Source organism: Hoplias malabaricus, chromosome 10 (genome assembly GCF_029633855.1).
Source record: "Hoplias malabaricus isolate fHopMal1 chromosome 10, fHopMal1.hap1, whole genome shotgun sequence".
Taxonomy (NCBI): Eukaryota; Metazoa; Chordata; class Actinopteri; order Characiformes; family Erythrinidae; genus Hoplias; species Hoplias malabaricus.
This window is the reverse complement of record NC_089809.1, coordinates 4,987,205-5,010,841: the sequence shown is the minus strand read 5'-3', so window position 1 is coordinate 5,010,841 and position 23,637 is coordinate 4,987,205. Positions and strand designations below refer to the sequence as shown.

The window sequence follows — 23,637 nt, the reverse complement described above, 5'->3', positions numbered from 1 at the left end:
CAATAACAAAATAAATCCACATGTCGGTAAATAATATATCGGCCGCCGATACATCGTGCATCACTACTTCAATCAACAACTGGTTCCAGAGAGGCTGAGAGGACAGGACAAAAAAGATAGATGTGAGGGGAAGGATGACTCCGGGGTAAGCGTGCCTGAGGGAGGATGAGGTGGAGGGGAGCTAGGGAGGGAGGAGATGAAAGGAGGGAGGTGAGAAATAAAGAAGAAAAGAGAAGAAAAGAGGAGGACGAGTGCAAACGTTGACTCTCGCCTCTCGTCTGCTTGTTGAAACCCTCCAACCATGCTGAGGCTCAGATATGCCATTCCAGCTTATTACTCCCTCTCTCTCTCTCTCTCTCTCTCTCTCTCTCTCTCTCTCCACTGTTGATTCCTTTGCCTTCCCTCCTGCCATTCACTCTGCTGCTCTCCTCTATTCTCACCATCCTCCAGATAACCCTCCATCAACACCTTTCTCTGTAATGCCACTACATCCTCCTCCATCTATATGTACTCATGTCTTACCTCTCCTCATTCTACACCTCTTTTCACTCTCTGGGGTTCATGTCTCTCTCTCTCTCTCTCTCAGCCCGGAAAACAGCTTTGAGAGGAGAGGCTGTATTGACACTGATGGCAACACGTTAGCAGAAAATGCACGCATTACAGCTCTGCAGTGGTGTGTGTGTGTGTGTGTTTGTGTGTTTCTATGTGTGCGTGTGCCCATAGCTGACTTGCATGACAAGCATTTGTTGCATTAAAAGATTGCATTCCAGTGCTCCTGGGATGTAAAGGCAAAACAGGTCTTTTTTTCAATTATTATTTTCTCCAAACAAATAACCACAAAGATAATTCCAAGCACCAAATCACAACAGCGAAATCGGTGAGACGCATTTCGCATCCTGTCACCTGGAGTGTATACAGCACTCAAGGTGTGTGTCATTCTGTAGTCAATGTCGTGTCCACGTTAGGAATACCAGGGCTAAACAGGATTTCTACATGATGGAAATGAATGGGATTTTTGAATCCACTGGGAAACGCTAACACTCCTGCTCTCTGACGTGACACCCAGTGGAAGTGAGTTTGTTTTTACAAAGTAGTAGATGTACAAGTGAGGTTTAAAGAATTCTTTGTGTAACGTCTAACTGTGATTTAAAACTCAAACTCTCTCCCACTCTTGTCATTTTATGATAACTTGCGTAGTATTAATAATAATCATTATCATTTAATTCAACAACAAATAAAATCTAAAAATAGAGTAGTTGGAAAATGGCAAGCGAGAATAATTTGTTCATCACTGCATTTGTGACACTGCATGAGTGCCATCAGGGACAGTGCTGCAAAAGCATGTGCACTGTTCTGTTCTTGGGTATAATTACATGAGAAATTTTATTCATTTTATTTATATATTTTTTTTTATAAAATGAAAATTGGCATTTTTAATACTATGCAACAGCTACCTTACAATCACAAAAGAGTGGGAGAAGGTTTGAATTTTTACTTACAATAATATTCACGTATTCATTCAAAAAAGTCTGAAACCGCTTAACCAGTTTAGGGTCATGGTGGGTCCAGAGCCTACCCGGAATCACTGGACACAAGACCTGAACACACCCTGGAGGGGGCCAGAAGAAACCCATACAGACACTGGGAGAACACACCACACTCCTCACAGACAGTCACCCGGAGGAAACCCACGCACACACAGGGAGAACACACCACACTCCTCACAGACAGTCACCCGGAGGAAACCCACACAGACACAGGGAGAACACACCACACTCCTCACAGACAGTCACCTGGAGGAAACCCACACAGACACAGGGAGAACACACCACACTCTTCACAGACAGTCACCCGGAGGAAACCCACACAGACACAAGGAGAACACACCACACTCCTCACAGATAGTCACCCGGAGGGAACCCACGCGGATACAAGGGAGAACACACCACACTCCTCGCAGACAGTCACCCGGAGGAAACCCACGCAGACACAAAGGAGGACACACCACACTCCTCACAGACAGTCACCCGGAGGAAACCCACGAAGACACAGGGAGAACACACCACACTCCTCACAGACAGTCACCCGGAGGAAACCCACACAGACACAGAGAGAACACACCACGCTCCTCACAGACAGTCACCCGGAGGAAACCCACACAGACACAGGGAGAACACACCACACTCCTCGCAGACAGTCACCTGGAGGAAACCCACGCAGACACTGGGAGAACAGACCACACTCCCCACAGACTGTCACCAGGAGCGAGGCTCAAACTCACAACCCTGGAGCTGTGTGACTGTGACACTACCTGCTGCACCACCGTGTTGCCCTTACAATAATATGTAACACTAAAAAGTTTAAAATTTATTTGTACTCCTAACATTATAAACCACAAGCCGCTCCTCAAATTGCAAAAGTTTCTTAACTCACTGGGAAAAGTTTGCTGGTGTTTAATTGCAGGTATTTGATTGATGTTTATACGTTGTGTAGCAGGAATGCTCTGAATCAAGTAATAAGTACTGAGTACTACGGGTATAACCCCCTCCTCCAACCCCCCAGCACTGGGTTGCAGAGCTCTCTGTGATAGACAGAGTAATGGAACTCCATGTAATACTTCTGGAACTGGGCTTGTATCCAGAAGGTTGCAGGTTCGATCCCCAGAGCCAGCAGGTCATGACTGAAGTACCCTTGAGCAAGGCAACTAACCCCCATAGCCTTGCCGTGCCTAGGGCTGTCCACCGACCCGAGCATGTGTGCTCACTGCCCTCTAGTGATCACTAGTGTGTGTGAATGTGTATTTCACTGCACGGATTGGGCTAAATGCAAACAACTATTTCCTCTGTGTGCAACCGTACAGTGCCCAATAAAGTGATTCTAATTCTAATTCCAGAACTAATCATCCGACATCAGTACCTGACCTCCCTATGGCTCTTGTGGCTGAATGCTATCAAATCCTCATAGAAATGTCCCAGGTCTTCCCAAAGATCAGAAGCTGTTACTGCAGCAAAAAGGGCACAAACAAAATGGAACAGTAAGTGTCATATTATAGACATATTAAAAGAAACACCTGATATACTGCCCCCTATATTTCCTGTAGTGCACTGCAATATGTCAGAATGACCCTGTGGGACATACAAACATCATAGAGGACTTTTGTTTAACAGCACAAACGCTGCCTTGTACTTGTACCCTAGATGTACCCTAGACCCTGGGGACAGAGTGTAGTACGTGCTGCTGAGTTAAGGAAGGCTCTGTTTGTTCTGAATGTACGTCCAAATTTATATCCCCCCTCAGGAGCTGAGCGTCCATCACCACCATGATTTAATAAGTTGGCAGCAGAAGGTGAACAAAGTTATTATGGAAGATGAAGCCAACAATTTGGGTCTGTCCACATGATGAGAAAATAAAAACAAACAAAAACAAAAGCACTAGGGCCCGGTGAGCTCATCAGCATGAACATAATGAGCGCCTGGTAATGAATGTGATTTCATCTTCGGCCACTATTCAAACGCAAATTGAGACGGTTTTTAACACAGGCCTGGGTTTTTCTTTCTGTTTTTTATTCTCCGCCCGAGCTTCACGTGTGAGGAGTGAAAAATTAAAAATCGTTCTGGCGCTGCTGTTCAGGCTGAACACACTCACACACTCACACACACACACACACACACACACAGAAAGCTTGGGCTCCGCGGGAAAGGAGAAATCCGCAGCTCTCACACAGCTCGCACACGCTCACTCACACACAGCACATACACAGTTCACACGCGGCTGATCGACAGCGCATCACTGCCACAGCACACGGTTAAATACAGCTCCGCATTCGAGAGCTTTTCAGAGTGTGAATTCACTAACAGAGCTCAGAGACACCGCTGTATACCGCTCTGTGACTGACGTTAGACAGAGTGTGTTCAGTGACTGAGAGTTTTTATGTCGAAATCGAGAAAGATGTGTCCATACATTCACTCCCTGATTCAATCTCCACACACACACACACACACTAAATGTGAGACTGTGTTGTGAGTGAGAGTAACGCTGTGTGTAGAGTCTGAGAGAAATTGTTGCATGTAGAGGCTGAGAGACAGGGCATGTGTGTGGAGACGGAGAGAGAGAGACAGAGTGTGTGTGTGTGTATAGATTACAACAGAATGACCGTGCATGTATAACTAGCAGAATACATATGCAGAGATTAAGTAAATGAGAGTAAACAGAGTGTGTGTCTGTGTGTGTGGGGGTGAAAACTGAGAGACTGTGTGTGAAAACACTGCGCAGAGGTTGAGTGTGTGTAAAGACTGGGAGATCTAAGCGTATATCCGTTAAAAGAAGCTGCCGACGTTGAGTTTGTCAGAGTATGTTTCGAGACTGAGAGAGGAAAAATGAATATGTACCGAATAAAAGCCGTGTACGTGTGTGTGTGTGTGTGTGTGTGTAGCCTGACAGTGTGTGATTGTACACACACAGAGTATGTGTAGAGGTTGAGAGGGTGAACCTTTATGTGTGTATGTATCTATAGAGACTGAAAGGGTATGTTGTTGTGTGTCGCTGTATGTAGAGATTAAAAGAGTGTTATGCATCTGTGTGTAAAATACAATGAGAGTTGAGTGTGTGTGTGTGTGTGTAGGGAACAGGAGGCTGTGTGTAGAGATTGAGTAAAGTGCATATATCAGTGTATTAATAAGGATTGACGGTGGCTAGAAATTCAGAAAGTGTGTGTTGACTGACAGTGTGTGTGTGTTTATACACTGAAAGGGACTGAATGTGTGTGTTTCTGTTAAGAGACCTGAGAAAGTCAAGTGTGTGTATATGTGAATATACATGTGCACAGAGTAGTGTGTGTACAGACACCAACAGAGTGTATTTGTGTAGAAATTAGGGAAGTGTGTGTCGACAATGTGTGTGTGTGTGGTGCTTAGATCAAATTATTTATATATATATACACACATATACATATACATACATATGCACAGACTAGAAGCAGTGTGTGTGTAGTGTAGACTGTGTGTGACTGTGTAGAAATTAGGAAAGTGTATATGCAGAGGGGTGTGTGTGTAAGTAAAGTCAAAGTGTGTCAGTGTCATAGTCCTTATGGCACACGCACGAGTACACAGCAATGACAGAAGGGTCAAAGCCCCATTTCCCCCTCACACTCACTCGCTCTCGCTCTCTCCCTCTCTCTCCCAGTCACTCACTATGTCTCTCACCCTCTCCTTCCCCTGCATCCCTCTCCCTGCGGTTTTCCATGCAGAAAAAAAAATACAGCAGGAAAAGCTCCGTGCGGCATTTACTCACTGCGCTACGTTTCAGGCTCCTTTCCCCTCACTCTCCTCGCGGCCCTCCATCCTCCACCATACGCTCCTGCAAGCGGCGAACAAAAATGCGCGACAGCGTTATTCTACATGGATTCAATTTCTCTTCCACCCTCCCTCTCTCTCTCTCTCTCTCTCTCTCTCTCTCTCTCCCTGTTCTTTTGTTAAAATTCAGTATATGCACCCGGTCACCTAGCAACCGTCAACCTCTCTCTCTCTCTCTCTCTCTCTGTCCCTCCCTCCCTCCCTCCCTCTCTCCATCACAAGCGACACGTGTTGAATGCTAAACTTAGCGGTGTGGAATCATATTAATAAAAGGCTCTCTCTCTCTCTCTCTCTCTATCTCTCTCTCTCTCTCTGCTCCTCCTCACCTCCTCCTTTCTCCTTCGCTGATCATAATGCAATATAAATATTTACTAGAAGCCCCCCAGCCCCTCTATTGCAGTCCCCTCCACCACCTCCACCACCAATGCCACTCCTCCCTCGCTGCGTACCGTCGATTCCGCCTCTCCAAGCAAATAAAAAAGAAGAAGAAGAAAAAAGGAGGAGGTGTGTCCATCTACTGGGACACATTCAACAGCTTTCAAACATTTAGGATGTTATTAACTACAGCAGCTTTAATTCAGGAGGTGTATATTTGGGAATTTGGAGACCCCGCTTGGAGGTAATGTGTAACTCAACGCAAAATACAGACAACCTTCAATTCTGGTTAAGTAACTAAATTTAAAGAGAAATAAATATATATATATGGTGTGAGTGTGTGAGTGAATGTGTGTGTGTGTGTTGCCCTGTGAAGGACTGGCGCCCCCTCCAGGGTGTATTCCCGCCTTGCGCCCAATGATTCCAGGTAGGCTCTGGACCCCCCGCGACCCTGAACTGGATAAGGGTTACAGATAATGAATGAATGAATAAATATATATATAAACAATTGGCAAATTAATATTCTAACACAGTCTACTGATGAAAAAATACTTCACGTTAAAAACACTTACGAGTCCTCGTCAGAATCCAACACTGTAAAAAAAGTAGCACCCCTCACACGTTCACGACAAAATCTTGCATATTAAATTAAATTAATCCCCATGTCTGATACTACATTTTGACTCTAGTACTCGACTGATCTGATCGTTCTCTTAGCCTCTAAGCACATGTAGTAACTTCAAAAAGAATATGTTAATGATTATGATGTTTTGTGTTATGATGTCATAATTGCCCACTCCTACCTCCCAAATACAGGACACTAATATAAACGTAATCACTGCAATAATTAATGCACAACCTACAGTATGTACCCTCACAGATATCCCTCGCAGGTGTAAAATATCCATAATAATAAATGAGATTTTGGCTAAAACGTGCACGGGGTAGTGTCCAGAAATCATTCACTACCCTCCTGAAGTTCAGTTGAGAATAATAGGTCATTTTATAATGTGTAATCATAGTTTACATCATAATTTTCTAGCATACATTTTAAACAAAAACTATGTATCTCCAAACTATCAAACTCCCTGTCTGAGTAAACCCACCAAAGCTCATCAATATTCCTCATGATTAAATAAGAAGTTATTTTAAGAAACATGCCCTTATGCCCTAAACTGTGCTCAGACATGACTCTACATTTTCACTGTCATTTAGAACGTATAAAGATATGAACATGCAATTAGTGTCGGACTAATTCCACTTACACCTACGCAGCTTTCTAAGATTTGTGATGTAAGTAACTGTGATATTCTAAATTCAGACCAAATTAAGACCATTAAACCACTTCAGTATCAGACATGGGAACTTAAATACATAACACCAACAAAGGACACCTGGAACAGATAATGAAGGGGCAGGATAACAAATAACACTAACGAGGACACTGACAAGGAGGAGGAACAAATGCGGGACAAGGGCAGAGACATGAACAATAACAAACAGAGCCATGTGCTAAGTGGGCACATGGCGGGAAACAAGGGGGTGACACCAGGGACCTGGAGGTTGTGGGTTCTAGTCCAGCTCCGGGTGACTGTCTGTGAGGAGTGTGGTGTGTTCTCTCTGTGTCCGCATGGGTTTCCTCCGGGTGACTGTCTGTGAGGAGTTTGGTGTGTTCTCCCTGTGTCCACGTGGGTTTCCTCCGGGTGACTGTCTGTGAGGAGTGTGGTGTGTTCTCCCTGTGTCCGCATGGGTTTCCTCCGGGTGACTGTCTGTGAGGAGTGTGGTGTGTTCTCCCTATGTCCGCGTGGGTTTCCTCCGGGTGACTGTCTGTGAGGAGTGTGGTGTGTTCTCCCTGTGTCTGCGTGGGTTTCCTCCGGGTGACTGTCTGTGAGGTGGGTGGTGTGTTCTCCCTGTGTCTGCGTGGGTTTCCTCCAGGTGCTCTGTCCAAAAACACACATTGTTGAATTGTATATCTCTTTACAGAGCCATTGTACTGAACTGAGTTTACTGTACTGAACTGAATTAACTGTACTGAACTGAGTTTACCGAATGTTTGCAATATTCTGTCACTGTCCAAAGAAAAACATGTATCTCAAAATTGTAACTTTACAGAAGAAAAATGCCTTCTTACTTTTCAACAGCAATCAAGGCAAAAATATTTTGAAGCTTTTCTGTTGGTCCATTCATCATGACATTTTTATAATGTGAAGGACAGCTGCTGTGTTCAAAAGGATGTATATGCTCACATCCTATATAAGCCCTGAGTTGTACGATGGGATGTGTGATCTTACAGTAAGTGTGATAATATTGATATAGATCATATGAAATTAGTAGCATATGTAAAACTGGTACAGCTGATACGGAGTAGGAGTAATAATATTGATACTGCTGATACGAAGCCATAGTGCTGTGTGTAGTGACACAGCTGACATGAGAGTAGGAGCAATAGTTTTGATATGAAAGGGGATAGTTGATATGAAAGAGCAATAGTTTTGACACTGAGGGGATAAAATTGATATTGATATCAGATCAGATACTGACTTCCCAGAAAGGGAATATAGAAAGTATATTTTTGAGAATGTGCGATCAGATGGTCCTTTCATCTAAGTGTTGTTAACACTGATATTCATTCATGAATTCATCCCGGGGGCTTTTTGCCGTTTTCATTTGGACGTCCATCCAGCATGGCAGGTCCACAGCGCTGTCCAACCACACTTTGTGTGTGTGTGTGTGTGTGTGGATATGTGTGTGGCTTTCATTACACTGCAGAGGAATTAGCGTTTCAATGGCCTGCTGTTTGAGCAATAGCTCAGAGTACAAACAGATGAGTCAATACTGATAGCCAAAGATCAGGAGAGAGAGAGAGAGAGAGAGAGAGAGTCTCATCAACTGAATTTGCCTTTAATCAATTACCGAAAGGCTTTTAAAGGCGCTGGGCCTGATTATGTGAACTGTGATATAGCATCTGTTATTAGCGTCAGATAAAATAAAAAACTAGCAACAAAAGAATAAGGCTAATAATAATTAAGAAAGATGCATAAAGAGATTTTATTCACCAGCCCAGCGCTCTTTCTGCACTGAAAAGAGTTAAAGTGTCTACAAGCACATTTTATTTTATTTTTTAACAGGTCAAACGCACCTGCGCCACAACTGGCTACTTCTCTGCCCAGAACTGCAGAAAACCCTCTTTAAGAAAAGCAATGAATTACAGCAAATCCATAATGGAAATCCATAATGTATGTACGGGGTAGAGTGATGCTTTATCTACAGGGGGGGTCATTTATATGGATACACCTTAATAAAATGGGAATGGTTGGTGATATTAACTTCCTGTTTGTGGCACATTAGTATATGGGAGGGGGGAAAATTTTCAAGATGGTTGGTGACCATGGTGGCCATTTTGAAGTCAGCCATTTTGGATCCAACCTTTGTTTTTTCAATTGGAAGTAGGTCATGTGACACATCAAACTTATTGGGAATTTCACAAGAAAAACAATGGTGTGCTTGGTTTTAACGTAACTTTATTCTTTCAAGGGTTATTTACAAGTTTCTGACCAAAATGTGTTCAAAGTGCTGTTCATTGTGTTGGATTGCTAGCACAGGCTTCCAGTATCTGTAGTTTGAAAAAACAAAAGTTGGATCCAAAATGGCTGCCAAGGTCATTATATATATGGTCACTATTGATATGGATACACCTTTATTAAGGTGTATCCATATAAATGGCCCACCCTGTATATTTTTAATTCATGATATACTGATTAGCCATATCATTAAAGCCACCTCCTTGGATCTACACTCAGTGTTCATTTCATAATTTCCACAGACTGTGCCTAATACAGTGGAGACTGAGCAGAAACACTGTTTAAAAGCTCCAGGAGTGCTGCTGTGTCAGATCCACTGTGCAACATACCAGTGCGAATCACACTAACACACCACTACCAACGTCTGAGTCCTGACCATTGAAAATAGAGTGGAAAGGGGCTACCAAAATATGCAGATGAACTATAATCTAATTACGGAAGTACAAAGTGTTCTTGTATGTTAAGTTGAACTAATAAAATGCACAGTGTGTGGAAACAAGGAGGCTTTGTCTGCGTATATCCGTAAGGTGTGCTCCTTGATGGAATAAGGCTGTCACACACAAGCCTAAGGTCACTATGTCCATTGCCATTAGTTGTCTAGAGGGGTTTAAACCCCCTGAGCCTTGGGTGATGGAGCAGTGAAACAGTGTTCACTGGAGTGATGGGGTATTTTTGTGGCTGAATTCCACCAAATACCCTGCAATGTTCCAGCCTCTAATCTTAAGCTTTTTTCGAGTAGTTTTATTTGATATTTTGACGTCTGTACTTCAAAGTCAGTCATTGTTTCATGAAAGTAATCATTGTGCCTAAGTATTGTTTGAGTCTAATCTACGGACCGCGTTTGTTCGTCACAACCGACTTCACAATGTGGAGGAATAAGAGAGGGATGAAAAGGACTATAAAAGCTCTCACTCTTTCACAGGGCGAGAGAACAGTGGGTTTCATGCACTGTACCGAACGCCCGACAACAAAGTATGTCACCGCTATGACAAAATTACATTTATAATTTATCGCTTAAGTAAAACAATATCATGAATGCATGAATATCACGTCTTAGGCTAATTAATCTGCTTCATGAATATGGAGCGCGCACGTATGAATTATTCTTTTTAAACACAGAGGGATCTCTGCCTTGTTGGACACAGAAAGAGAAAGGGAGCGGAGGGAGAATGAGAGAAGGGGGTGATCTTACAGTTCCCTGAGGAAGTTGCTCTGTTCATTTTAACCCCATTTAGCGGGAGAATAATTCTCAACCCAACAATATTTAGGACAGTAGAGTGCAGTGGGTTTTCTCATTTCTGCTCAGTGCAGTTTGCTGTTTCTCCACATGACAGTCATAATCAGGGTTTATTAAGGCAATAAAAGCAAAGATGAACGAGAAAAATGTCTACATTTGGGCTCCTGAGTGGCACCGCAAAAGTATTGGGCCCGTCATCTGGAGTCTAATAGAACACAATTAGTCTCACTCTGTCTGGATGATTGTCATCGTACACATAGTACAAGCATAGTGCTAGTCAGGCGGGCGCCGGGTAGCTGCCATAAAATATCCAGGCACTTAGCAGTCTCCTCCGAGTGTGTTGGGGCGGCGGTCCAAGTTATGGGATGGAATTAACAACGGAGTAAGTTTGGAAGAAAACTGGTTAAAAAAATAAAGAAAGAGATAATAATATTATTAATACGTGAGCTACGTTGTGGTGTATAAAATGGATTATGAGGTAAATATTCCATTACATTTAGCGTTAGCGTGTGTTGTGCTAGTGCGAGTGGATCAGACACAGCAGTGCTGCTGGAGTTTTTAAGCTCGTCTGTCGCCGCACAGTGTGTGTCGGTCGTCCTCTAGTCCTTCATCAGTGACACAGGACGCTGTCGGCTGGATATTTTTGGTCGGTGTACTGTTCTCAGTCCAGACACTGAGGGCATTAAAAACTCCAGCAGCACTGCTGTGTCTGATCCACTCATACCAGCACAACAGTGTCACTGCAGCACTGAGAATGATCCACCACCCAGATCACAGCTGCTCTATAGGGGTCCCGAACATTGAAGAGCATGGTTAAAATGGGCAAACAAATATGCAGAGCAATAAATAGACTACAGTCTGTAATTACATAACTACAAAGTGCTGCTGTGGAGCTGAGAGAATGGTCAATGTGTAGAAACCAGGAGGTGGCGAGTATTGTAGCAAGTCTATAAAAAAAATCATACAAAAATCATTGAAACTACTGCTGCTTTTTTTGGACTTTGGAAATGACCGATTGCACTGTTGTAAAGAGGAGGATTAATGAAGTTTTTCTGCCATTTAGGCCCAGACTTAAAGTCAATTAGTTGGAGGAGACTTCATTAAGTTGGAGGAGATTTGCAGCACACATTTCCCCATCCCTGAGACAGATATCCATCACAGTGGGCGACGATGGAGCCCTTTGATTGTACGGTGGGAGTGTCCAGCAGGAGGTGGTCTCTGCTCTTTAATCAGAAATGTAGCGAGGGAGGGGGTTGCACTCCAGAGAGATGAATTACCTGGAATAATCAGATCAGCTCTGAGGTGCCATGAATACTGCAGCTCTTTAAGTACCTCTCCGGGACAACTAGCTTCTGGCTAACACTGTGTCGTTACACTTTAAAGGAGCAGTAAGTATTTTCTACCACCACAAATAGGAAGAAAATTTTTTAATTGTTTATTTTTTTTGCTACCTATAATCTGCAAGAAATGAATTACTATGTCGTCCCAGAATGAATCCTCCATATGGGGTGGCCATGTTGGAAATTTAGCACAGAAACTCTGACACATCCAGGCCACTAGGTGTCAGTATAATGGCTGTGAAACTGTGACACTTGATATGTCTCTATTGAGCTGAATAATACACTAATAATCTGTCAAGATCCTTCATATGAGCATATAAATCATAGAAATCGTATTAAGAGTAATCTGCCTGAGCCTAATCCGATCTAAATAGGCGGTGTATACCTTCAATCATCCATAAACATCTAAATCCGATCAGGGTAGCAATCACAAGATTTGCATACATTCTGGAGATCAACAGAACTTGTCCAGAGAGGGAATGCACATTGTTATAAACATTAAAAGACATGAGCGGGGCTTCACCACTTTTTCAAAATTAAAAAAATCCTGATTATTGGTGGATTCCACTAATATTTTTTAATGTTCTGTGGTTGAAATGTGAACAAAGTGATGGGAGTGTGATTGTGTGAAGTGGTTGACTGTAGAGGCATTTCTTTACAGTGGTTGTCAATGTAGCAAAATGTCACCATATATATACAACACTAATTGAAACAGGGCTGCAGCAGGTAGTGTCTCTGTAACACAGCTCCAGGGACCTGGAGGTTGTGGGTTCTGGTCCTGCTCCGGGTGACTGTCTGTGAGAAGTGTGGTGTGTTCTCTCTGTGTCTGCGTGGGTTTCCTCCGGGTGAATGTCTGTGAGGAGTGTGGTGTGTTCTCTGTGTCTGCGTGGGTTTCCTCTGGGTGACTGTCTGTGAGGAGTGTGGTGTGTTCTCTGTGTCTGCCTGGGTTTCCTCCGGGTGACTGTCTGTGAGGAGTGTGGTGCGTTCTCCCTGTGTCTGCGTGGGTTTCCTCCGGGTGACTGTCTGTAAGGAGTGTGGTGCGTTCTCCCTGTGTCTGCGTGGGTTTCCTCCGGGTGACTGTCTGTGAGGAGTGTGGTGCGTTCTCCCTGTGTCTGCGTGGGTTTCCTCTGGGTGACTGTCTGTGAGGAGTGTGGTGCGTTCTCCCTGTGTCTGCGTGGGTTTCCTCCGGGTGACTGTCTGTGAGGAGTGTGGTGCGTTCTCCCTGTGTCTGCGTGGGTTTCCTCCGGGTGACTGTCTGTAAGGAGTGTGGTGCGTTCTCCCTGTGTCTGCGTGGGTTTCCTCCGGGTGACTGTCTGTGAGGAGTGTGGTGCGTTCTCCCTGTGTCTGCGTGGGTTTCCTCCGGGTGACTGTCTGTGAGGAGTGTGGCGCGTTCTCCTTGTGTCTGCGTGGGTTTCCTCCGGGTGACTGTCTGTGAGGAGTGTGGCGCGTTCTCCCTGTGTCTGCGTGGGTTTCCTCCGGGTGACTGTCTGTGAGGAGTGTGGCGCGTTCTCCCCGTGTCCGCATGGGTTTCCTCCGGGTGACTGTCTGTGAGGAGTGTGGTGTGTTCTCTCTGTGTCTGCGTGGGTTTCCTCTGGGTGACTGTCTGTGAGAAGTGTGTTGTGTTCTCTCCATGTCTGGGTGGGTTTCCTCCCGCAGTCCAAAAACATACGTTGGTAGGTGGATTGGCGACTCAAAAGTGTCTGTAGGTGTGAGTGAATGTGTGTGTGAGTGTGTGTTGCCCTGGGAAGGACTGGTGCCCCCTCTGGGGTCTATTTCCGCCTTGCGCCCAATGATTCCAGGTAGGCTCTGGACCCACCATAACCCTGAATTGGATAAGGGTTACAGATAATGAATGAATAATCTTTTAAAAAATATGTATTTTTTATTAATCCAATGAAAATATATTTATCAAATGAAATACATTTAATCATATATATTCAATACTTTTAAAAATCAAAAATTTCTTGCTCTCCACAAAGAAACACGTAACTCCAAAATAATAAATTTACAGGAGGAGGACACCTTCTTAACTTTCAATGGAAGTCAATGTAAAACCTATTTATTCCAGGTAGCTTTATAACGTTTCTATTGGTCTATTCATTCACACTGTGATATTTTCCCACAGTGTGAAGGACAGCTGCTGTGTTCAAACAATGTAAAAATCAACAAAAGACAAGATGCATGTTTTTCCATGGACAGTGCGGATTTAGTAAAGCATTAAATGTAATGAAATATACACAAAATAGACCTCACTCACTCACCCCACACTCCACTTCCTCTTTCTACAGGAACTTTCATTAAAGAGCAAAATGGCTACCTGTCACATGTTCTGGCCTAAGGCTGAAGCACTTTTTTTTGCAGCTGTATTGTCTGCTTTAGAGGAGTTCTGAAGGTGTTGAAGATATAAGTGGGAGCTAGCAGGACACGTCCGAAGTCAAAGAATGGCTCTTTTGGAAAAGATTCCCCATAGCGTTCACTTGGGAAATAAAACGAGAATGCAGCATAAATAAACTCAACACTTTATAATTATTGAAATTAAAAAAACAAAATAGCTGCAAAATCACATTCATTTGGAGGATATAGAAGAAACGTAGGGGCTCTGAGGTTCACTCAGTTAACGTTAATCCAGCTGCTGTTAATCCAGTGCTGTAATAAATACGGTGTGTATCACATGTAAACTTAAAGGAACATTACGTAATATTTTTACTTTAAAATTACAGCTTTAAAATCATTGTGATGCTTCAGTGAGCTGTAAAAGGGAGAATAGAGCGTCTGTCATTGCTACTCCGGGCTCAGCACTGCAGAAACTTTACTATGTATCTTTTGGAGAAGGGTAGGAAACCTCCCAACTCACCATTGATATCAGTACAATGCTGTAAATGTGACTTACACTAGAGGAAGCACCAGGTGCGAAAACCTGGAAAAAAAGGGTGGAAAAATTTGGAGCAGGAATATTTAGCCTTTGGGCGGCACGGTGGTGCAGCAGATGGGGACCTGGAGGTTGTAGGTTCAAGTACCGCTCCGGGTGAGTTTCTGTGAGGAGTGTGGTGTGTTCTCTCTGTGTCTGCGTGGGTTTCCTCCGTGTGACTGTCTGTGAGGAGGGTGGTGTGTTCTCTCTGTGTCTGCGTGGGTTTCCTCCGGGTGACTGTCTGTGAGGAGTGTGGTGTGTTCTTTCCGTGTCTGCGTGGGATTCCCCCGGGTGACTGTCTGTGAGGAGTGTGGTGTGTTCTCTCTGTGTCTGCGTGGGTTTCCTCCGGGTGACTGTCTGTGAGGAGTGTGGTGTGTTCTTCCCGTGTCTGCGTGGGTTTCCTCCGGGTGACCGTCTGTGAGGAGTGTGGTGTGTTCTCCCTGTGTCTGCGTGGGTTTCCTCCAGGTGACTGTCTGTGAGGAGTGTGGTGTGTTCTCCCTGTGTCTGCGTGGGTTTCCTCCAGGTGACTGTCTGTTAGGAATGTGGTGTGTTCTCTCTGTGTCTGCGTGGGTTTCCTCCGGGTGCTAAGGTTTCCTTCCACGGTTCAAAAAACACACGTTGGTAGGTGGATTGCCGACTCAAAAGTGTCCTTAGGTGCGAGTATGTCACGCTGTGAAGGACCAGCGCCCCCTCCAGGGTGTATTCCTGCCTTGCACCCAATGATTCCAGGTAGGCTCCGGACCCACCGCGACCCTGAACTGGATAAGAGTTACAGATAATGAATGAATGAATGAATATTTAGTCTTTACACATACCCCTACACTATATTTCATGGCCACAATTCATGCACATTTTGGGAGAAAAGCAGTGGAATTCCTCTTTAAACTTTCCTCCGTCCAACAGACAAGTCTAGGTGGGTTTCTACAAGACAGCTTCGTAAGCACACCACGATACCTGACATAACCAGACGTAAGCATTTTATAACCGCTCTGTCGCTTCGAGTCCAATCGACATCATCCGTATGTCAGATGACAGAGAGATAAATGGAGGTGAAGTGACACAGCGAGCGAGAGCGAAAAAAGACTAGAGCGGCTCATGGCATTTGACAGTGGCTTGGCTGGAGCCTTGTTACATCAGTGACATAACGCTTGTGAAAAAGATGACAGTGGAATTGATTTGATCAGCGGCGAAACCTGTTCAATAAGACCAGACGCTCTTATCATCAAGGGAAATAAAATCAATTACAGCAAGGAGCTTGAATTTATGAATTTCATTTACTGGAGCAGGAAAAATAACCCTGCTCTCATCTGTCTTCTGGGTGGATTTTGGATTTTTTTTCCCCTCTCTCTCTCACTCCTGTTGTAAGTAGCTTTTTCCCTTTTTTTTCTCAAGGATTTGTCACTGAAACACTACAAAGAGACTGCAGAGGTCAGTCTAGCATGTCTCCAGCAGAGCCTAATTGCCATGTCTGAGTGTTAAATATGCTGCAACTCCTTTAAAATCCTGCATAACCCTGGCACATCACAGCCACGTCAAACTTTGGGACTTTTATACTTGATTTGATTCCCGGAAAGTCGCCAGTGTAAAACTATCTCAGCTCAGGGAGTGTTTCTGTGTCTTCTGTTGAAACAAAATGTCATTTCTACATCAAGTCGAAGCAACTGTGGCTCTTTTTTTCTTTTATTTTATCAAATAACAAACACAATCTTGTTTCCCCAATTCTTTCTCTCTGTTGCTGTGCCTTTAGAGAAGGGGTTGTCCATTTCTCCTGAGGCTATTTAAACACATATAGATTGATTTCTAGATTTCTAGGCACCTCAGATAGTTTCTGATTTATTTGTTAAAAATAATTCAAATTAAGCTGTCAGCAGTGGGTGCACCTTAAAGTAACTGAACAAACCTGTTGAAAAATAAGTTGGCTTTGAGTCTGAAAGGGTTAAATTATCCTTTGGCGTCCATTTTGTGCTGAATGGAATTAGAATTTCTGTTTTCGATGATATTAATGAGAGTTATAGTAACACTAGCTTGGTCGTATTCGCTAAGCTATTTATCGCTAGCTTAACTGGTGGTTAGGATTTGTCAGAACCCCAGGGATTCCCTGTAGATGGGTTAAGTATTTGTGTCATGCACGCTGTTTACTGTAGTGAGAGGGCCCTGAATAATGGCAACATGAAATAGAAATTAAATAATGAAATATAAATATAATATTGTATTAAACAGCAACAAAAGGTTTAGGTCAGAATGCCCTTTTGACTAAAGCTGATGAAGTGCTATGAGTAATTCTGTGTAAAAATCGATATATTTAAATATGCCTGAGGTGTCTTGAAGGCCTGTTGTGTCTTATACATTCAAATGAAGGTAATTATCATCGAGGAAAGAGAAGAGAAGGGCAAGCAGAGACATGAGCGTGAGTCTATTTCCAGCTGTGCATTTAGTTCCAGCTGCAGGCAACTGAGTGTCTGGATATTTTGGACAAATCATGGGGATGTAGCGTAGCAGGCTTACCTCCACTCATGAGTCAGCCCACCGCCTAGCGACAGTTCCACCTTAAACTCCTTAAAGTCAGCATCGGTGGCAAATCTTTGTTGTTTTTTTTTATTCCCTACCGTGACGTTGTTGTGAGTGAATCATGAGATCAAGGAGGGTTTTTGAGCCCCGGGTGTTCCAGTTTCCTCAGTTTGAGAGAGAGTTATGCTATTTCAGTTTCAATAAAGTGTAATCTACCTTCTGAACTCAACCTTAGCAACACTGTGTTTACGTTGCTAGATAGCACTGCTAATACCTCACTAGCCTCTGTGAATTATGGAAGTTTGTTGTGGCCAAATTTGGTCAAATGATAAGTTAGCATTAAAACAAATGTACCGGGTGGGCCATTTATATGGATACACTTTAACTTCCTGTTTGTGGCACATTAGTATATGGGGGAAACTTTCCAAGATGAGTGGCTGCCCATTGTGTTGGATTGTCAATGCAACCCTCTTCTCCCACTCTTCACACACTGATAGCAACACCGCAGGAGAAATGCTAGCAAAGGCTTCCAGTATCTGTAGTTACCATCAAGATGTGCAGCACCTGAATCTACGGATACTGGAAGCCTGTGCTACCATTTCTCCTGCGGTGTTGCTATCAGTGTGTGAAGAGTGGGAGAAGAGGGTTGCATTGACAATCCAACACAATGGGCAGCACTTTGAACACATTTTATAAGTGGCCAGAAACTTGTAAATAACGTAAATAAAGTAAAAATGAAAGAATAAAGTTACGTTAAATATAAAATAATATATTGAGGCCACAAAATAGTATTTTGAGGACACAAAATGACAGCGCACCCTGACAAAACTTGCACAAACCTACCTTGTCTTCCACCATTTTTGCTATTTGATTCTCCTTCATATATCTCTCCCAGAGAAAGTTCTCTAATTTGTGCTGCTTTTTTCATGTCATCCATGAACCTCAAGGCAGCATGCATTAATGTTAACCAACTGCAATCTGGTGTTAGACTTAATCTCAAAGGTTAGTTGTGTGGTTGTTCAGCTGCTATGCCAAACAAAATTGTGTGTTGCAAATGCAGGTCCCTTGGTCCAAGTTTCAAAATATTATCTTGTGGCCTCAATATATTATTTAGTTGCCTCAAAATATTATTTTGTGGCCACAATATTTTATTTCATGGCCTCAAAATATTATTTGTGGTGTCAATATATTATTTCGTGGCCTCAAAATATTATTTCATGGCCTCAAAATATTATTTAGTTGACTCAAAATATTATTTAGTTGATTCAAAATATTATTTCATGGTCCCAATATATTATTTTGCGGCCTCAATATATTATTTTGCGGCCTCAATATATTATTTCATGGCCTCAAAATATTATTTAGTTGTTTCAAAATATTATTTCGTGGCCTCGAAATATTATTTCATGGTCTCAATATATTATTGCCTGGCCTCAAAATACTATATAGTGGCCACGATTTGCTAAATAAACCCACCATGTCACCGTAGGGGCTCCATATGAAAGGCTGTCAATAACTAGTTAAGATCTTATAGTATGTATGTGCCACAGTGGCGTCAGGCTTCATCTTGCTGGGACAAAGGGAGATTTGACAAGAAAGCCAGTAACATATTATTTACTTTTCCCTGCTCACTGGGCAGTACAGGTGTAACCACATGATCCCACACATCCTCTATTTGAATATGTATTTGAATGAGTAGATTGAAAACACATGCAGCAACAGGATTGTCTCTGAATCTAAAACAAGACCTCAAAATTTCAGGCCTCCAGCTTAGCCCCAAAGGCATACAGGCTTGTCATAGCCATTGTTCATCTGTGGCCACTGCATGTTCTTGATGGAAAGAAAAGTAGCTGCAATGACACAGTAAGTAAAGCCCTCTCAAACTGACTGAGACAATGACACAACTGCATTATGCTCTGTTCCCAATTTGCATAAAGCTGTGGAGCTGTAGAACTGCATTCTCTAGAGTGATGGAGCACCATTCAATACCTCAGCAATAAAGCAGATCAGGAGCTGAATCCCCACAATATAATAAAGTACAAAAGTAAATCAATGAAAAAAAGAACGAGGAACTGAAAAATGTAGATTAATTCAAGACAAAGATGAAAAGAGATGAAAGTAAAAGTACAATATGTTTATAGTGGCTTGACGATAAATCCAGTCATTTTCAGTATCAGCTGAAAATGAAAGTAAAACATTTCTCCTCCACCCTAGATGTAGTTTTATCAAGCATTTCATCACTGTCAAATTAAATCTTTAAACGTCAAAGTATGAGATTATAAAACACTAGTTCCCTTTTAATATGCCTTCAGCATTCTAATAGAAATACTAGAAGCTTACAGTTACTTACCATTATTTTTACTTTACTGTAGCACATAGCACTACATGACCCCTACATAATGCAGCCATAGTCGTGAATTGCGAGGTAGAGTCTGGTACCTATAGCCACTTAACGTGGCCATGAACCGCATATTACTAAGAAAAGATTTTTTTATAAAAAATATTTTACATAAACTAATGCTAATAAAGTGGCGGCACGGTGGTGCAGCAGGTTAGTGTCGCAGTCACACAGCTCCGGGTACCTGGAGGTTGTGGGTTCGCTTCCCGCTCCGGGTGACTGTCTGTGAGGAGTATGGTGTGTTCTCCCTGTGTCTGCGTGGGTTTCCTCCTGGTGACTGTCTGTGAGGAGTGAGGTGTGTTCTCCCTGTGTCTGCATGGGTTTCCTCCGGGTGACTATCTGTGAGGAGTGTGGTGTGTTCTCCCTGTGTCTGCGTGGGTTTCCTCCGGGTGACTGTCTGTGAGGAGTGTGGTGTGTTCTCCCTGTGTCTGCGTGGGTTTCCTCCGGGTGACTGTCTGTGAGGAGTGTGGTGTGTTCTCTCTGTGTCTGCGTGGGTTTCCTCTGGGTGACTGGTGTGTTCTCACTGTGTCTGCGTGGGTTTCCTCGGGGTGACTGTGAGGAGTGTGGTGTGTTCTCCCTGTGTCTGCGTGGATTTCCTCTAGGTGACTGGTGTGTTCTCCCTGTGTCTGCGTGGGTTTCCTCCGGGTGCTCCGGTTTCCTCTCATGGTCCAAAAACTCATGTTGGTAGGTGGATTGGCGACTCAAAAGTGTCCGTAGGTGTGAGTGTGTGAGTGAATGTATGAATGTGTGTGTTGCCCTGTGAAAGACTGGCGCCCCCTCCAGGGTGTATTCCCACCTTGCACCCAGTGATTCCGGGTAGGCTACGGACCCGGCATGACCCTGAATTGGATAAGCAGTTACAGACAATGAATGAATGAATAATGAAGTTATAGGACACCTAAATACCATGCCATTAAGATCTATATAGGTATATTCCAGGGGTCGGCAACCTGCGGCTCTTTGATCCCTCTGATGCGGCTCAGCTTTTGAAAATAACTACTGAGTATTTAATTAAAATGTATTTATTTTGGTTAATTCATTTCCAAAATGTAATTCTATGAAGATTATGGCGATCTTGTAACATCTAAAATATTTTAATATTTAAAATATTTTGTCGCTCTTAATACACTTCAAAACTCGCCAGTGTGCGGTTTCTTGAACTTTTTGACCGCTGACTGCATGGCGCCAGTAAAATAATGACGGCACGCAGAGAGAGGACAGTATTTTTGTTTGCTGCAAGTGGATAATTTAAGTTTGGCGTATTGTTTTTTTCATTACTACATGAACTGTTATTTCATTTTTCTGTAGTCGTTCATTAATTTCATAAATGTAACACAGTATAGTTTGTTTACACATAGCACAAAGGCATGCGCAGTGTTATTTCATGTAAAATTTCAAAAGGGTTTTGTGGCTCCCAGTGTTTTCTTTACTGTGTGAAACGGGTCCAAATGGCTATTTGAGTCGTAAAGGTTGCCGACCCCTGGTATATTCCAACAAACATTACTTGCTATGAAAGGCTTTTGTAGTGGTCATGTAGCCTTGTGTTTCTATGACACCACAAGAGTGTAGCAATGAGAAAACACTCAGAGATTTCTGGGAATTAAAAGATGTGTCTGCAATTTTTGTTCCTTTTATTTAGCCTAAAAGCTTTTTTTTTTCTTTCTTTTTTAAACTCTGCCCTTGTTAAGTAATACACTAAATTTGTCTATATTTCAGCTGGAAACAAAAGCATGAAAATTCTTGAATCTTGTCAGGAGCTGAACTGAAGGCTTTATTCATCAGATTAATTACTAACAAATCAATCTGAATTCTTCACACAATGTAAAGGTCAGCTGTTATTATTAAATGATCATTTTCTCAAAATATTTTTGATACTGACACCTAGTGGCCTGGAGGTGTTTAAAGCATATTAAACCTGGCTGTGCCATGTATGGAACCCACAAGTACAAACTGGGTTTTTACGGAATTAAATATCAGCTACATTCCTCTTCTCATGTTGCACATAAAATCTAAAAATAAGTAATAATCACATAAATATTGTTTTCTACTTTTTGATGATAAAACTGACTAATTGCTACTTTATTTTTAATAAATGTAGATATTTTAAAGTATTTTACCTTTTTCATTAAAGCTGTAAATATATGAAATATTACCAGTTGAAAAAAACTGACATATTTTAATAGAAATTAAAACATTTTTTAATCTTTAATAGAGTTGGAGCTTGAAGAAAAGTCTGTAGCTCCCAATGAAATCAAACAGAGCAGCTGCAAAATCAATTTTCCTCAATGTTTTATGCTATTTTTCCAGCCTGCATTGTGACTCATTACACAGTCTCTCTCTCTCTCTCTCTCTCTCTCTCTCTCTGTGTGTGTGTGTGTGTGTGTGTGTTTGCTCTGCAGAAGTCTTGGTTCCCCAAGCAGCACGCCTGAAGCAAAGCATGCTGGGAAACTGACTGAAGTTTCCTGGAAAGTGTGGAAGTCTGAATGATAAAGCAGGGTCCCGTACAGCTCTTACTGAACCGAACAACAACACTGATCTAATCTTTGGAAAAAACATGCCCTAAATGTCCAAATGTTTGTGAACACTGTTAAAGGTAGTAAATCCAGCTTTTTTAAGGTGCAACCATTGTGAACGAGGATATAATCACTGTGTATAATCGCCACAGAAAAGCATAAAATGAATTGGGACAATCTTGGAGCACCATGCCTATTGCCAAGTGAACATTGAGGAGTATAAAGCACCACCAGCATTGGGCGCCATAGCAGAGACACTCTATTCCCTTATGGGGCTCTACCCAAAATTTTTGAGAAGAGCTGGACTGCAAGAGTTGATCCAGCACCAGCATCTCTTGTGGATGCCATAAAATCCTAAAAGAAATGGAACAGATAACAAAAGTGCTTCCCAGAACAGTAACGTTTGTTACTCTCTGGCTGCGTCCCAGTTGTGTACTACACAGTAGCACTATACACTAACCTTAAGAGTGTGAGTTCAACCGGCTAGTACACAAAATGTTAACATACATTTCTTACCATTTCCTATTAACGGGATGCGATGAACTGTTGCTATGACAACACTTCACCCACACTGTGTAGTGCAAAGTGTAGGTCATAAAATAATGGTTTCTGTGCTAAAATGGTGCACTGTTTGTCATTCATTCATTATCTGTAACCTTTATCCAGTTCAGGGTCGCGGTGGGTCCAGAGCCTACCTGGAATCATTGTGCACAAGGCGGGAATACACCCTGGAGGGGGCTCCAGTCCTTCACAGGATAACACACACACATTCACTCACACACTCACACCTACGGACACTTTTGAGTCGCCAATCCACCTACCAACGTGTGTTTTTGGACTGTGGGAGGAAACCGGAGCACCCGGAGGAAACCCACGCAGACACAGGGAGAACACACCACACTCCTCACAGACAGTCACCCAGAGGAAACCCACGCAGACACAGGGAGAACACACCACACTCCTCACAGACAGTCACCCGGAGGAAACCCACGCAGACACAGAGAGAACACACCACACTCCTCACAGACAGTCACCCGGAGGAAACCCACGCAAACACAGAGAGAACACACCACACTCATCACAGACAGTCACCCGGAGGAAACCCACACAGACACAGAGAGAACACACCACACTCGTCACAGACAGTCACCCGGAGGAAACCCACGCAGACACAGGGAGAACACACCACACTCCTCACAGACAGTCACCCGGAGGAAACCCACGCAGACACAGGGAGAACACACCAAACTCCTCACAGCACTGTTTGTCAACATTAATAAAATAATTTATATTTAAAATAAGCTTCACGCCACTCTGTCTAACATTCAGTGCACTGTCTGGGTGTATTAGTAGTAGATTTATGATCTATGAGGTGCACTATGTAGGAATTAGTATTAAATGCGCAATTAGGACACAGCTTCTGTAA

The 23,637-nt window shown here is 42.9% G+C and overlaps 1 protein-coding gene across 8 annotated transcripts in view; it reads right to left on the bottom strand.

Annotated features, from left to right (window-relative positions):
* The window catches only part of LOC136708184 (glutamate receptor ionotropic, NMDA 2D), a 191,979-nt gene that overhangs the window by 129,368 nt on the left and 38,974 nt on the right, over window positions 1-23,637 (bottom strand). For 6 of the 8 annotated variants that reach the window (XR_010804328.1, XR_010804333.1, XR_010804329.1 and 3 more), the window contains one exon: window positions 5,290-5,355. The exons of the other annotated variants lie outside the window; for them this stretch is intronic. The gene's annotated coding sequence lies outside the window, so the exon portion shown is untranslated. The remainder of the gene's footprint in view (window positions 1-5,289; window positions 5,356-23,637) is intronic. 8 annotated transcript variants of the gene reach the window in all.